The sequence below is a fragment of the Lingula anatina genome, chromosome 9 (assembly GCF_051362555.1).
Source record: "Lingula anatina isolate TDL-2025a chromosome 9, LinAna3.0, whole genome shotgun sequence".
NCBI lineage: Eukaryota > Metazoa > Brachiopoda > Lingulata > Lingulida > Lingulidae > Lingula > Lingula anatina.
The window spans coordinates 18,831,791-18,848,160 of NC_141775.1; the positions used below are offsets into that span (position 1 = coordinate 18,831,791).

At 38.3% G+C, this 16,370-nt stretch overlaps 1 long non-coding RNA gene across 6 annotated transcripts in view; it reads right to left on the bottom strand.

Moving 5' to 3' along the window:
* Window positions 1-3,900: 3,900 nt before the first annotated feature.
* The window catches only part of LOC147760076 (uncharacterized), a 94,280-nt gene continuing 81,810 nt past the window's right edge, over window positions 3,901-16,370 (bottom strand). The window contains exons 1-2 of one of the 6 annotated variants that reach the window (XR_015331147.1): window positions 7,724-7,893; window positions 3,901-4,778 (exon numbers count right to left, since the gene is read on the bottom strand). This is a non-coding gene — a long non-coding RNA (uncharacterized LOC147760076). The other 5 variants (XR_015331150.1, XR_015331151.1, XR_015331148.1 and 2 more) reach the window with 5 other exon arrangements.

The following is a 16,370-nucleotide window of genomic DNA, read 5'->3' on the forward strand; positions in this document are numbered from 1 at the left end:
TGTAATTAATAATTAAATATAAAAATGATATAATAAGAACTCAATCTTTTCAATATTCTAAATTTTACAGATACTGTACTTTTAAATCAATGTGATAATTTTTCATAAATGAACATATTCCTGTTGAGTTGCAACAACAAAAATGAAAAGCCGACCATCTGACAATGATGAACGCTTTCATAAGCTATATGTTTGAAATTACCAATAAAGTTTCATTTGTTAATAGGTATAGAAATAATTAACTCATATGTTTCAACCAATAATAGACTGAAAAGTACACCTGACTGCCCATAGATGGTAATGCCTATCACAGCCCTCATTTCCCTGATGAAGTCTGGCTGTAAGCAAACACTATATACATAGGTATAAACTCCCCGAACAAATGATTTAAAAGCATTACTTATTCAAACACAAATGTAAATATTAATGTTTATATACCTTGTGATGATGTATGCACCTTCTTCTTTCTATTGGATGAACCGGTTGCTGAAATCGGCATTTACATGTTAAAATTAGCTGATATAAATAATAATAATGAAAATGCACTTTGATCAAGTGATTATGTAATGTCCTAAATTCATGTGTTAAAATGGGTGATGTAATTATAAATTAAAATATGCAAGTAATCAGAAGCAGTGAACATTGATTGGAAAACATAAAATAAATACATATATTTTAATAAAGTCTAAAATTAAATATAATAAATACCTCTTCTTTTAAATGGTACATGGCAGGAATGTTCATAGCTAACAAAGAAAATAGCAATACTATATATGAACATATGATGATTACCTTTCCCTGATGTTAACAAATAATATATCTGTATAAGGATGGGTCCCACTCTGCAGTGACTCTTGTAAAGTGTAATCTGCATAACTGAATGACATGCCTCCTCCAGCGGCTACAGGGTACTGAACTTGCATGCGTGCTCAGATTAATTACCTCCTAGGTGTTGAAGAAGGCAAGTCACACAGTAAAGGTATAAGGATCTCACACAGAGTTGTACCAACCCAACTTAATGTAATAGGCTGTGTTTCCCTGTATGGGGATCTAGGAGATTGCATTCTTTTAATTTTAATTTCAATGTTTCTCTCAATATGATAATTTATATTGTTTATATTGTTCATAATGTTCAAAAAGGGCAATAGAAAAGACATCAAGAATTACAGACCCATCTGCCTACTTTCTAACTTGTACAAGATTTACACCAAAATATTGACTGAAAGGCTAACAAGACAACTAGATGAAGCACAGCCAAAGGAACAAGCAGCTTTCAGAGGCCAGTACACCACTACCGATCATATGCACACTGTCAACCAGCTCAAAGAGAAATGTCTCGAGTATAACATTCCACTATGTGTAGCATTCGTTGATTATGAAAAAGCCTTCGACTCAGTAGAAACCCAGTATATATTGGCATCCCTGCAAGATCTAGGGATCGAAGATGGATACATAGACGTCCTCAGAGACATATACACCGATAGCTCTGTAACAGTCAAACTGCACAAGACCACCAATAAGATCAGGATCAAGAAAGGTGTACGCCAAGGAGATACAATCTCTCCTAAACTGTTCACAGCAGCATTGGAACGTATATTCAGGGATCTAGACTGGCAGGACAAGGGCATAAACATAGATGGTACCAAGCTCAATCACCTTAGGTTTGCAGACGACATCATAATTGTAGCAGATGATGCAAAAGACCTCGAAGAAATGCTGCAGGCGTTAGCAGATGAAAGCATAAAAAGTGGGCTAAAGATGAACACCAGCAAGACAAAGGTGATGTTTGGACCACTAACCACCCCTTGCACAGTGAAGGTCAATACCAAAGAAATAGAAGCAGTAGAAGAGTATATATACCTTGGGCAACGGTTCAGCCTTAGGGATCGAACACTGTCACAGAGTCAGTCTAAGTTAATTACTCTACTTAATATCATCTTGATGTTCTTAAAGCAATTAAATATAAAACGAAGTTAGCCATTGTGCAATTTAATATACAAATTCATTTTTTTGAAATAAATAACAAAATAACACCTTCTTCCACTCTGACAGTGGACTGGGCCCCACACCACCACCTGTCTGCCGCATTGCTGCACGGCGTTTGGCCTCTTTGCGTTTAGTGCGAGACGTGAGGTCATGCCATTTTTTCCTGACCTCTCGGAAACTCCTCTTTATATGTGAAACACTGTTAACTCTAAAAGGAAAGCATTCATAATTTTAATAAAAAAATATATAAGAATCACCACTTTATTGCTTCATCATACTGTGCATGACCATGTCAAGATGTGTTAATAGAGAGCAATTACAATTACTTTTATTGAATAACTACAACAACATACCAAACTAAATCATCAATAAGCAATAATTAAATATAATGGATATAATTTTAACATGGCAAAACAGACTTCGATTAATAGAAAAGGATTGTTAATCATAATTATTCAACTTACTTTTCGGCAACTTCAGCCCATTGTTTTTCTTTGGACTTTAGAGTCACGGTGTTGGTGAAGGGGCTAAATAGTGTAGGTCTACACGAGACCTCCTCCACCAACACCGCGAGCTCATCGGTTTTATAACGCTCCCTGCTGTGTTTCTCGATTTCACGTGCGATTTACTATCGTCCCTCAAAACAAAAAAGAACCGCTAGGCGTACGCGTGTGTTCTAGACTATAATTGTACATTGTACTTCCGGACAGGCATTTATTGCGTTGCGTTTGCTAAGGCTTCGAGATATCAGGTGGGTGCAATCGCACTAGCAAATAGCGCACGCTAGCTATGCTATAGCGCGTGCGCAACATAGCGATCCTTTCGAGATTCTGAGCCCAGCTCTCTCCAACACTACGGTCCTGGCAACAAACACAGCAGACACATCAAAGCCGAATACGTCCTCACCTGTCCCAGGCCCGTAGCCAGCAATTTCAAAAGGGTGGTTCTTTTTCTGAAAAAGTGGACCTTTTCCAATAAAAACTTCATGTACCTAGATCAAATTTTACCCAGAGTGGACCTTTTTCCAGCAAGAGGGGCGGTTCTTTCGAACCCCCCGAACCCCCCCTGGCTACGGGCCTGTGTCCCGATGGCAATCACAGTGCTATCCCCGGGACAAAGTCCAATCCGGAGACCAATCGCAACGAGCAAGGCTCACTCAAGACGATCGACACAAATGTCTCTCTAACGAAGCTTAATAAGCACTTCGTGTATCTATACGTACAGGTAACTATCAGTCGTTACGATGACAAATTGACGATTACTTTGAGATCTCACCTTGTAGAAGGGTGTGACTGGTTGAAAATCCGTTCCCTCCCATACGGTGGATGGAATGTGCTATTGTTCAACTGAGAAGTACAGTCACCGTTTGTTTGCTATCTACCCAAGATCTCCGTAAAGTTCAGAGGATCGTCAATATCGTTGAAAACAGGAAAAGCTGAATCCTGTCGACTGCGCCATTTGTAACCGAGTATCACAACAAACATCGACTGAATCTCAGAAGAATCAGCTTCTTTATTCCTGTACATACATACATGCCAACGTGACAGTGTGAGTAAAAATAACTCAAGAATACTGTTGGGCGGGTAATTTATATTTCCCGCTCACGTGACTAACAAAGCTCACGTAACCGCCAAAAGGGCAGTGTTGTAGATAAAGTAATAAAACTTGCTGGTTCAATTTTTTTTATTATTATTGTACAGTTTTACATTACTTCCACGTGTTGTAATGAACCTTTTACATATACCTTTGACAAATGTCCTAAACTTATATAATTCAGAACGCTTAATTCAAGCGTGGGCTCGAAATAGGACATTACGTTTTAGACTAACTTAGTGGATAACGCCATCCGAAGATGCCACGGTTCGTGTCAGATTTACGTAAGGTCGCGCAAAGAAAACCCAAGTCCACATAATGACCAGTTAAATGATTTATTCGTTGACGCTCTTAACTACATGTTCTATAAGTGAAGTCTTCAAATCCTAACTACGTCTCGCTCCGTACACCGTCGCTTCCAACCTCCTCCTTCGTTGCTTCCTTCTACATGACTCCCGAATATCTCCCAAGGTATTGCTTATATCCTTATTCCTTATCTACAAGTATGGTCCATGACGCAAACTGTAACTACCTTTAATTGTATAATTAATTTCTTTACCTCGGCGTCATACACAGAGACCGCCGCATTACTCAAGAGCTATTAGACTACAAGACATTACGTCATACGACTTCGTATGATCTTTATGTCGGACCCGACATATTCCTTCCATTTTTTCCAGAAAAAAAAACTTTTTTTTTTCATAACTCATGTTGGAGACGTTCACTCTAAATAATAATATATACAATATTTACAAAGATTACGAAAATTACACATAATTACATGTTTTAGTGTACGCCCGGGGGAAAACCAGAGATAAAACCCTTTAATTTATATCTTTCTTTATCAAAATTGGGAAAAATAGCTCTGGAAACCGGGCAGCTGAGCGTCTTATAATCAAAGTCTTTTCACATGGAGATAACAGTATTTTAGAGTCTTTTAACACTGGCGTTAACACATTAAATTATTAAAAGTCTTTTAATTGAAATCATGAGGATTATCGTCGAACGGCAGGGCGATGTGCACATCGTGGCGTCATCGAGGTCCACCATTCAGCTGTAGAGTTGATTGCTTTCAAGGATGCAGGTCGAAGTACTCAAACTCTGCTACGGACACAGGGCAGGCGGGGGGCGTTGTCACAATCCAACCATCTGAGAGCCGGGGACACAGCCACGGCGATGCACAGACCATTTAGTTCCACCTAAAATGATATTCAAGGAAAAATAAACTTTCTTCATTACAACATTTATATAAGTTAAATAATATTTTTCTTTTTATTCTTAAACTACGCTGTTTCAGCTTTATTCGCACTAATGCTGAACAGAAAACTGGCAACAGATCTCACAAAATCAAGAAAGAATCCCGTTCAGACCTGGGAGATGGATCCTTTTCGCCCATATCCCCTCCTATAGGCACGTCCAGCGGGCCAAAGAAAGTTTGCGGAGAATCCTTAAGATAATGGAAACTGCTCTCCAATATCTGACGTCATTGTACAATTTAAAAGTATAATTGAATATCAATTCATATTGGATATAACCATTTAATCCAGGAAAACTATCCCTGAACGAGCTCGCCTTTGTTTTAAATAATAATTAACACCAAACAGTGCTAACATAATGAGGAAAAATAACACCTAAATCAAAGAAAACCCGTCCTATCCATTCAATTATGGCTGGCTACTCAAGACAACAGCAACAAAAAAAAAAAAAAAAAAAAAAAAATAGATCTTAATCTACCCAGTTCCAACAGAACACCCGTTCTGTTACCTAACCCTTCCTTGGGCAGGCCTCAACATAAAATCCCTGGTCTCAAATACCAGTTTCACCACTCCAACCCGGAGCATGGTATCCTTAAATTAAAATGTCCGGTCTGACTTTCCACGTCGCAACCAAGGACGCGTAGCTTTCTCACTAGCTCACTTACTGGCTCATTCGTTTTCAGTTTGCTAGGGCCTGACTGTACATTGAGCTGAGCGCGGCTGCTTTTCTTAAGTCTTACTGCCCTCTGCGACCCAACCGGCCGGTGACCCAGTCGATAGCGATCACTCAATCCCGTAGAGCTAACCAGGCTCCCAGGGAGCAACCGACGGTCTTATCCCGGGCCCAATGCCATGGGTTATCGGAACTTTGACCGTTTTCACCAGCCTTGCCTGTTCGCCACCGTGTCGGAACCACATCAACATCGTCTGGCTATAGCTAGGTGAGGACTGTCGTCCCCGTACCACTCAGTGAACTCGTTAACACTGAGCCGACTAGACGGTACCACAGTATCCTGTTAATTCAGGATTCGAGACACAGTGGGCCTTCTGTCTCTCTCCCACAGCACTATAGATCGTTTTTATGTGCCCCTGGAGCCTTGCGACTCCACTGCCGCCTGTTAAATACAGCCTCGGCAGGCCCGTAGCCAGGGGGGGTTCGGGGGGTTCGAAAGAACCCCCCTTTTGTGCTGAAAAAGGTCCACTCTGGGTAAAATTTGACATAAGTACATGGGGATTTTTCGTTAAAAGGTCCACTTTTTCAGAAAAAGAACCCCCCCTTTGAAATTGCTGGCTACGGGCCTGCTCGGGGAGCTTATCCCCCTCGCTATCTGTCGATCCAAATTTTTTGACAAGCAGTCCTGATTGCGGCTTGAAACTTTCAGACCTTCCATTCACTCCATTCTAGGAGTAAGATACCTTTTTAAATAAATAATTAAATATCTGGTGTTACTTGCATTTATCCATCTGCGGACCTAAATTGACAAGCAGCCCTAATACTCCTAGAAGCTAACCAGACCTTCCACTCAGAACTTAGAGGAGGGTAACCTTTTAAACAAAATAAAATACTGGGTTTCCATCCTCACCTCGAGGTAATATAAACTGACCTGTTTCCATTCACCACGCCATATGAGTCTTTTTTTTATGAGCCCTCAAGATATTTAATTAACCGTCAATTACTTCCTTAATTAAAAGTCCTAAAGTAGGGGCCTACGCTTGTCGCGTGTTTGTCTGTCTGTGTGTCTATTTTTAGTTTCTGTCTGGCTACGCGCGTGTCTTGTCCCGACCGGTTTTGTCCGGTTTATTTCACCGTTTTTTTTTTTTTTCAATATCTCCGACGCATCTCTACCTTTGATGTTACCTGTGCATTCAAATGTGCCCTTTGTTGAATAATTTACTGCCACGAATTTGTTTTTAACTAAAAATCACCATATTCCGACGTTATCTCCGGCCATTAACTCGTTACCTCCGATCTTTATCTCGATCGGCGCAAATTTTGAACACCTGAATTTCGTTATCTAGCCCTCTGCCTTTGTCAGCACTTGATTGACTTCACCGGCAATTGTAATTGATAATTTGTTCACTCTTAAAGTCACCTTTCGTTATTTACATAATATAGCTTGAATACGCACGCTATAACCAAAACAATTAACGTAAACGAATACCACACGCAAAGGAACCTATTCTACAACGCAGGAATCTTCCTTATAGCTAAATATCCATATGATCGACAAAGCAACAATAACCCGAACACATGATATCTTACAACAACATTAACACGAAAACACGACATAATACACCAACGTCGCAAAACTCGTCGTTCTCATTTACGCGGATCGACGATCTCCTTCCTATACCGCAAAATTCGTCTACTCATTTACGCAGATCGACGATCTCTGCCTATACCAAAAATTATATTAACCTGCCCGTTCCTACCACGTATCAATTGTGCGAAGTTTCTTACCGACAAATACGTTTTCCGTGCACTTACGATCTCTAGTTTCTTTTGAAAACTATTTAACCTGTCCATATGCTTAACACGTACTTTTAATACGCGACCCAACATCGAAAATGTTTGAGATTCCCGAATAAAATCGACTATATAAACTACAGAAAAGCCATAAAGTCCCTCTCTACCGACCATGAAAATTTACCTTAAATAAGCTAGACTTTGAAACCAAAAATTGCACTCTGACGATCATAAAACAATTTACGTTAAATAATCAGATCTCTCCTATTTTTCACCGAATTTGAAAACTTAATTAACCCTAACGTGATACCGCGGCAAGAAACGAACGAAAAGCCGCCGAATACTTAACCTCAAAATTTATACAGAATTTAGCAATTTACCAAATATTAGTTCTGACAATATAAATAGCATTCATACTTACCCCAACCGGTCCGGTGATACTGCCGGCCAGCCGATCTTCGTCGTGCGAAGTTTTACCTTTTCTCCTACACTTACCTTTCCTTCTGGCCATTTTGTGTTTGAATGGAAACCTTCTTTGGGCGCATTTTAACGTAAATTGGCGAGGGTCGCCAAATATGTAATGAATTGCAATTAAGCGAGAATCCCCTTGGAGATAGTTCAATCCAAAGTTAGTACGAGAGGGTCTGGGAATGGTCTCTTATACTTGTGGACAAGCTGGATGATTATGCTGTAGCAATTTCATTTTACTTGTATTTTTATATCCATGCTATCATTACTGTCGAGTAAAATAAAGTAAAGACGTTTTAGATGATCAAAAACTTAAGGGAAAACAGAAGCTTTTTTTTTCAACATTATTCAAGGTTGTCTACTAAATGTGATGATGGTATTGACTTTTGTCTTTTGCTAATATGCGTGGTAGCATATACGACTCAGTTATAGTCGTTCTTATTATTCATTAACTACTTTCCAGTTGTTACCAGTGCCGCTTCCTGCATTTCTATTTCTACCTCATGCAATCTCTAGCAGCCTTCACTCCGTTTGCATTACATTAAAAATACCATAAGAGCATGTCAATCAACTGAAGTCACTCTACAAAACACTCCCCACTCCTGCATAAGTCATTCTAATAGATCGAGGGACTTGTTAACAAAAGCGGCCATCACAATACCATTTGAATATTAAACTTGTGTTTGTCTTTAATTGTTGCTGTTCATTTCAACCAGTCGAGGGACGAAGCGCGGGAAGGCGTGTGAGAGGCGGAGAGACCGTTAATGGATTAAGCAGTCTTCCTTTCATGTAGGACCGCCATATTTAGGTCGCGGCCTTAATAGACCTCGGCTCTTCTCGATGTGAATGCTCCCATAAATTGTTGCTTTTAGTGTGCATTAGGAGACATAAAGGACACATACGTCATCAAAGGGATTTAATCTCGGCTCCGATGTTTAATTGCAAGTCCCCTGCAGCGGCGGCGCATGTGGAGGCGGGGAGACCATCGAGAATCAGCGGCAGCTCTTGTGAAGTGTGGTCGGCCATATTTAGTAGGCGGATCAGTTAGTACTCGGATCATCTATTCTAAAATGGAGCCTTAATCTGTGTTTGTTATTCAACTTCTATTGAAGTGTCTAGACTCATATTTTGTTACTTACATCATAAGATACAGTGGCGGATTAAGAATAAGTGATCGATTTGACAACAAATTATTACTGGTCATTATCAAAAATATTCCTTTCTCTTCAAATTTTGCTTTAGAATATTAAAGTTTACTATTTAGATTGATTTAGATTCTTTGGAATGGTGTCTATTGACATCTGTATTATAGTTTCACAAGTTTATTCCTTTCTATTCACTTTTAAAGTCTTTAAAATGATGTTCAGGCGGGGATGGTCATAGTTCTCTATCCTTTACCAGCTACGCCACAGATCAAACTTGAATGGAGTCAATAGCTAATCCGGCATGGCAGCATGCATGCATGTCGTACTACCCTTTCAACAAAAGCAAGAAGTGTTTTTTTTTTTTTTCAATAGTCACGTTGCCACTATTGCTTAATCCAAACATGCTCTTGCTTTTTTTTCATACCCATCCCCCTTCGTAAGGACCTGACCCCCCCTTCGATTTCTGAAAAAAATCAAACCAATGGTCCCCTCTTGAAATTAGAATTTTGACTAGCTGAATCATAGTTCTAAGCCGTACCAAATGGCACCGTTTGCCCTTTGAAATACCAATTTTTTCTGGTCCCTTCAGCGGGCCCCAGACCCCACGGCAAGGGTCCGCTGACCACCACCCCCCCCCCCCTTCAAAAAACCCTGGATCCGCCCCTGTCATAGCAAAAAAAGTAATATATCTAGGAACGCTCTTTTTTCAGCTTTTCAAATAAGAGCTCGTGTACATGATGAACTTTAACAACAATGATGAAAATACTATGTTCGCAGACTGGCGATGCACGGTATGCAGTGCATATGTTCGGCTCACGGCCTATTGATTGTTATAGCAGATATATACATGAACAGCCAAACTGGCCCTCTCTTTAAGAAAGTAGAACGTTTCCATTTGATCCGCAACCTTCCAACGAAGCTTTGTGGCTCCGTGATAACTCCGTCGTCTTGGATACAAATACAGTAGACACTCACACGCGGGATCGAAGCCTAAGATTTTAAACGTAATTTATTTTAGCTCGAAATGATTTCTAAAAAACATGCTTTTAATTACTAAAAGATGAAACTCGTACGTATGGTGGTTGGCGGGTCACTTACGGCGCAGTCGGTAGCGTGCTTGATTGCAAAAAAAAAAAAAAAAAAAAAGCAAACCATGGAAACGGCAAGTCACGAGTTCAAATCCCAAATGAAGGAGCTGGTCCCGCAATCGAATACGACTGCAGGTTCGCGTGGTCTGAGATGTCGTTTTTGTTTCCAACTTCTTTCCCATCTCGACGCTTTTCCTAATCATAATGCCTCGCTTTAGAAGAAACGGCAGGACGGGTCAGAAAATGGCACCACAGGCCACAGGTACTACAGGCCAGTTGTTAATAGATGGCGCAGCGAGCAGTTTTTAGAGGACATTGTGTTTTCGGTGCAAAGATGAAAAAAAAAAAACACTTTCGTCAGGGTTTATAATTGTATTTTTAAGGATTATACAATATATTTCGATTTTTTTTCTTTTTACCTACACAGTTTGGTAAAATGTTTTTTCTCCTTGATTAAATCGGCTTATAGAAATTTAAATTAAAATTGTTTTGAAAAAATTAATGTAATTTTGAATTTTTACAAGTGTTAATTTCTATAAACATGTATGTTCAAGCTCTATTTAAATAAAAGAAAAAATAACAGGAATAAAAGTTCAAGCAGAGTTTCGTTTTGTTGATATCGAATAAGAATTAAAAAAAAATTATGGTGGATATTTACTGGTCGTTGATGCTGTTTCCCCTCTCTAGCTCTGACTTGAAGAGTGACAAGCCCCCGAGTGTCCAGACCCCGAGGCCCACGCTAAGGAGGCGAGGGCCATTCCCTAAAAACGCCCCCCCCCCCCCCCCGGAAAATAACCTGTATCCGTCCCTGCGACCCCCCCCCCCCTTTCAATGAATCCTGGATCCGCGGGGAAGAGGGGCATGAATGCCTGTCAACTCCTACCTTCGCTTTCTATAATGATCTCTTCACCCATCTGGAATCAGTTACATTTAGGAAAAAACGGCACAGCAGGCCAAGAAATATTTTACGATAATATTTTTGATACTGTCTTTTTTTCTCTCTTACAAAGATTCGTAAAAATATTGTCTCCTAGACGTATCTGTTAAATATCCCGACTTTTCTTTCTTTTTTAAATTATATAATCTTATATAGAAATTAAAAAAATGAGTTAAGGAATTAAAGCCGAAAACCTATTGAATGATCAGAGAGAGAGAGAGAGAGTGTGTGTGTTTTGCCTTACAACTCTTACCACCGCTGTCAAAAATAAACTCTCCAGCCGTGTGGTATCAATTATATTTGGGAGAAAAGGGCACTACAGGTCAAGACATCTGTTACGGTCCGTGTATGGGGGGGCAAAGTGATTTCTATTTCGTCAGAAAATGAAAAAACGGCCGTTTTTCATTTTCATTTTATAGAAATGGCCAAAATGTAATGGAAAATGAAACTCAGTTTTCGTTTTTCCATTTAAAATGAAAAATGGAAAAACGGAAATTGCCCTCGCTTTTTATATTTTACTATAAAATGCAAAATACAATATCAAAAGATCCCCGATGCGATAGAAAATATAAATATCAACCGTTTTCGTTTTTTCTAATGTTTAACAGGTGAAATAAATCATAAAATGCCCTTATATTCCTGTCTTTGAGGAAATGACAGCTTCAAAAAGTGTTCATTATTCAATTTCCGAATCAAATAGAAAAACGGAAGTCCGTTCGTTTTTCTGATTTTCATTTTATGAATGAAAATGGAGAAACGGACGTGCAGACACACAGACAGAGAAATGGCAGCCGCTTCAAGTTTATAAGTTATTGGTGACTAAATTCTGTCAGATAAAGCTTAAATGCAATGAATTAATTTTATAAATAATGCAGAATTTTGGGATATGCTGTTGACGTTGGTCTAAAACTTCCACTTTAAGGCATAACAGAAACGGAGATCCATTACAAGTGTGCACAAGAGAGTTCAACTTTGTGCAACAGACTGGTATATTGCAAACAATGCATGTGCCAGCTGTTTGTGTGCTGAAAATATATTCTAATCAGACTGTTTTAATCCTCTACCCACTGTGAATAACTTTCATGGACAATAAGGTTTTAATAAAGTATTTGATTATTATCATATTTTTGTTGTTGTTTATTGTAGATCCGCTGATTTGTAGATAATATAGGCCTACCATTTAGCTTCAACGGCACGATTTAAAACTTTAACAATTTGTCTTTGTTCTCATCCTTGATCAGTCTTACTTCTTTAAAAATCAGTCTTATTGTTTAATGATTTATTGCAGCGCGTGTTTCCTCTTATTTGAAAGTTTGGTCAGAAAATGCTGATCAGTTATCTACGGTCAAAGGGCCGAAAGGGAGTAGGAGGGCTATCTGTAAGATAGAACCAAAATTATTATCGTCTATCCTAGCTGTAAGCAAATTTTTAAGAGAGAAAAACCCACCAAAACGGTTTTCAAAGGCCAGAAAGGCGTCAGGAACATTTTATGATTAAGGGGGGATGTAGGTTAGAGACTTTCTCTTAAAATAACGGTCGTAGTTATTTTATTCCTGTCATATTCATTTAATGTACCTTCAAAACATCTAATTATGCTTGAAACACAGCTACGGGCTAGGAAGTCAAGAGCTTATTAGATAATATACTCAGTACTCATTCACTCCTTCAGAAGATCGATACAGTTATATAATTAATTTATTCCTGGTACAGCTGTATATCAAATCCATATCTTGATGTCCCATTTTATTTCATTCATTTAATTTTTTACTCTTCTATTATTCTCAATTATTTCTTTTTAGGTTGGTGAACATTTTAAGTGGAGAAATTTATGGGGGTATTAGGGGGATCCTGACCCCACCTTCGATTTCTGAAAAATATCACACCAATGATCCCCTCTTGAAATTAGAATTTTGACCAGCTGAATCATAGTTCTAAACCATACCAAATGGTACTCTATAAAATAAATACCAACATTTTTCGGAGCCCTTCAGCGGGCCCCGAAACCCACGCCAAGGAGGGGGGGGGGGGGGGGGGGGGGGGAGGGTCGGCTTCCCCTCCAAGATCTGTTTTTTGAACTTCTTTATTTTCTTGAAAGGTTAAATATTAAAATATTACAATGACACGCTTACCCGCGGACTCCCCCCCCCCCCCCCCTTCAAATAATCTTGGATCCACCCCTGTTTTGTTACTTGATTAGTTGCTGGTTTGTACAGTAACAGCAGTAAAAACTGAAACAAGAGAGAAATCTTGCACTTATTTTTCCTTCTATGTACAGATTATTTTTATCGACACGACGAATATTTGAGATTGTCCGACCCAACGCTCGTATTGCAGTAAAAAAGAGAGTCAAACTCAAGATGCAAATGTGTGAATTTTTATAAAATAAAATACCCCCCCCCCCCCAAGGTTGCATTAAAATGTTTAGGAAGAGGAAATGCATAATATGTTTATTAGTTTGTGATTACGTACATGAGATAATAAAGCAAATGCATTGCGCAAAGAGCCCTGTAGGTTTGTAAAAACTAACTCAATAACCTCTTTGACTAAGGTACAATAACATTCAACAGCAACAAGACGCAGTGGTGTAAAGATTCTAACAAACATTTTATTAATTTATCCAGTGTTAACCACAGAAACACAGCTACAAAATTTTTGCAGCTACATGACTGCTTTGCCCAGTCGCACGCACCAGTACTTAGTTAAAAGAACATCGAATTGAGGCTATACCAGCACTACAGTCCAGGCGACTTAATAAACATTCAAATATTTCTCTCATGATAAAAATTTCTACTTTCTATCAAAATCTTGTCACAAAAAGTCCTTACAGAAACAGATCCAACCTTCATTTCTTCTCCACTAAGACCTAGGCACTAACCTAGGGGCCTATTTCATATTTCTAAACCACACACACACACAGCGATGGCGCATTGTTTTTCCATAATTGTCCACAGTTTTTAGATTTTCTGAAATTCCTTAATTCATTTTTCTTAAAGTTGTTTACTAAATCTCCGAATACTTATACAAAACCAGGAATACTCCTAGTCTTGTGAAGTCAAAGTTTCAAGGACTGCCATTTTTCTGTCTGTATGTCTTTATATACTTCCGTTTTCCAATTTTTATTTTCAAAATGAAAATCAGAAAAACGAACTGGCTTCCGTTTTTCCATTGAAACCATAATGGCAAAAAATGAACATGCTTCGATACTTCATTTCTTCACAGAAGGAGAAAAGGACGTATTTTTTAATATATTTCACTCTCTTGACACGGGAAAACAGTGGATGTTTCTATTTTCTATCACGTTTGGAAATCTGTCGTTTTTTGTTTTTTTTATGTCATAAAAAAGCGGAAAAAAACGAAAAATAATCTCGTTTTTCCACTTTTCATTTTAAAAGGAAAAACGAAAATCAAGGTTGATTTTCCATTTCATTTTGACAATTTATCAAATGAAAAGGAAAAACGGCCGTTTTTTCATTTTCTGACGAAATGGAAATCACTTTGCCCCCCCATACACCGACCTGTTACATTAATATTTTTGATACTTTTTTTCGCTTTAACAAAAACTTGTAAAAATTGTATCTCCTTGACATTCTTGTATCTGTTAAATATCCCACTACAATATCCCCAAGTTATATAATCTTATAGGCCTATAGAAATGAATTAAATGATTACCCATGATACGATAGCTTTCTGTAAGATAAGAGAGAGAAAGAGAGAAGCGGGGCAGAATTTTGCTGGAATTTTTGGTGAACTTGGCCTGGATGTGGTGTGAAACAATGGACATCGGACACATTTAATCGGACTTGAAGAACAAAACTAACAATCACAAAACAAGCACGAACGTAATCTCCTCTCAATTCATCTAACACACTCACGTGGTCACATGCACCCCAGGTCAGCCTCCCGGTTTATAGCCGCCGGTGGACCACTGGTGTACGGTCTACTGTTGGTGGTTAGCTGGTGTCAGATTGCCGTTGGTAATGTAGCTGGTGACCGGTCCACCGGTGACCCATTCGCGATTTTCTCATCGTATTGTAAAGTGTAGATTTTTTTTTTTAAATACGCGTATGCGTATTGTAATGACGTTACCTCATTTCGGCGGAAGTGTTTTTTTTTTACCTTTGTTCACTCATTTGGGAGTGCGCAATTTCCTAGCATTTCATTGGCCTATAAAATTTACGTGACGTAGACTTACTGCACGCGACGGCTGCACGTGACGTCTGCGTCGACCACTCTACTCCGCCTGACTGCTGCCACTGGGCTTTGATTTCACTATATTTCATGTAAAATAGGTAAGCCTAATAATATTTAAATACACTGATTGCCAGATCTTTTCAATGTAGGCCTACATGAAGGAAAAATGTTGATTTATAAAACAGCTTTTTTAAAAATAAATTCTGGAAATTAGAACATTGTTATTGAGTGAAAGGAACAAAACGCGAAAGCTCCACCTAGGCCTACTATAGCCCTATAAGATAGGCCTATAGCCTAATAATAGGTATGAAAAAAAATTGATTATAAGATTCGTATTTTGTATTTGAAAGTCTGGTATTTTTTGCTTCTTGAAAAGATCGAGTCAATTAAAAGGTATACATTTTCAAAGTGTATATGGCCTATATATTTTTTAAAAATTAATTAATTAATCAATGTGTTATGAAGGGTTTCTGTGGCTTTTATTTACGTAAATTTCATTTTAATAACAATTAAAATGGAAAAGACCCATAACAGATTTATGAATTATATTGATAACAATTGGAAAAAGTAAAATATCTTAAAATAAACCTTGGAATATTACCAGTGAACATTGGCCCTTTTTCTTATGTGTTCTACCCTGAGTGTCAGAGCAACGTAAAAGCTAGCTGGCTAAATATACCTTGTGGTGGAGTCGCTTTTACTAGTACCTGGTATTACTACTATGAGTTAGGCCTATATATGAAATCAAGATCGAGCTGGCAATACCGGAATCTAGAACCTAGGGTAATGTGGTCCCGCCTAGCGGAATATTATTATTAAAATATCGGCAAAACGTCTGACATATGTACAATGACTTGAAAACTGCGCTGCACTCCAACGAGACAGATGCGGCTAATTACTCATTCAATTTGGTAGTTGTGCCGCCACCTTTATTTCTTATTTCAATTTATTAAACCCTTGACCCCAACGGCTCATCAGAATGGAATACAGTGACAATATAAAGTCATATCAACGAACTACCACAACAACAAAAACTACTACTGATACAAATAATAATAATAATAACAATAATTCATTATACTGACGCTAATCTTAGCTCCGATGCACATTGTAGGTATTTCCCGAAGTTGTTTAATTGTGAGACATTGTTAAGTGATAATATTTAATTAGTTTGAAGACTGCGAGCTTTTTGACCTTTTAATATATATATATATATATATATATATATATATATATATA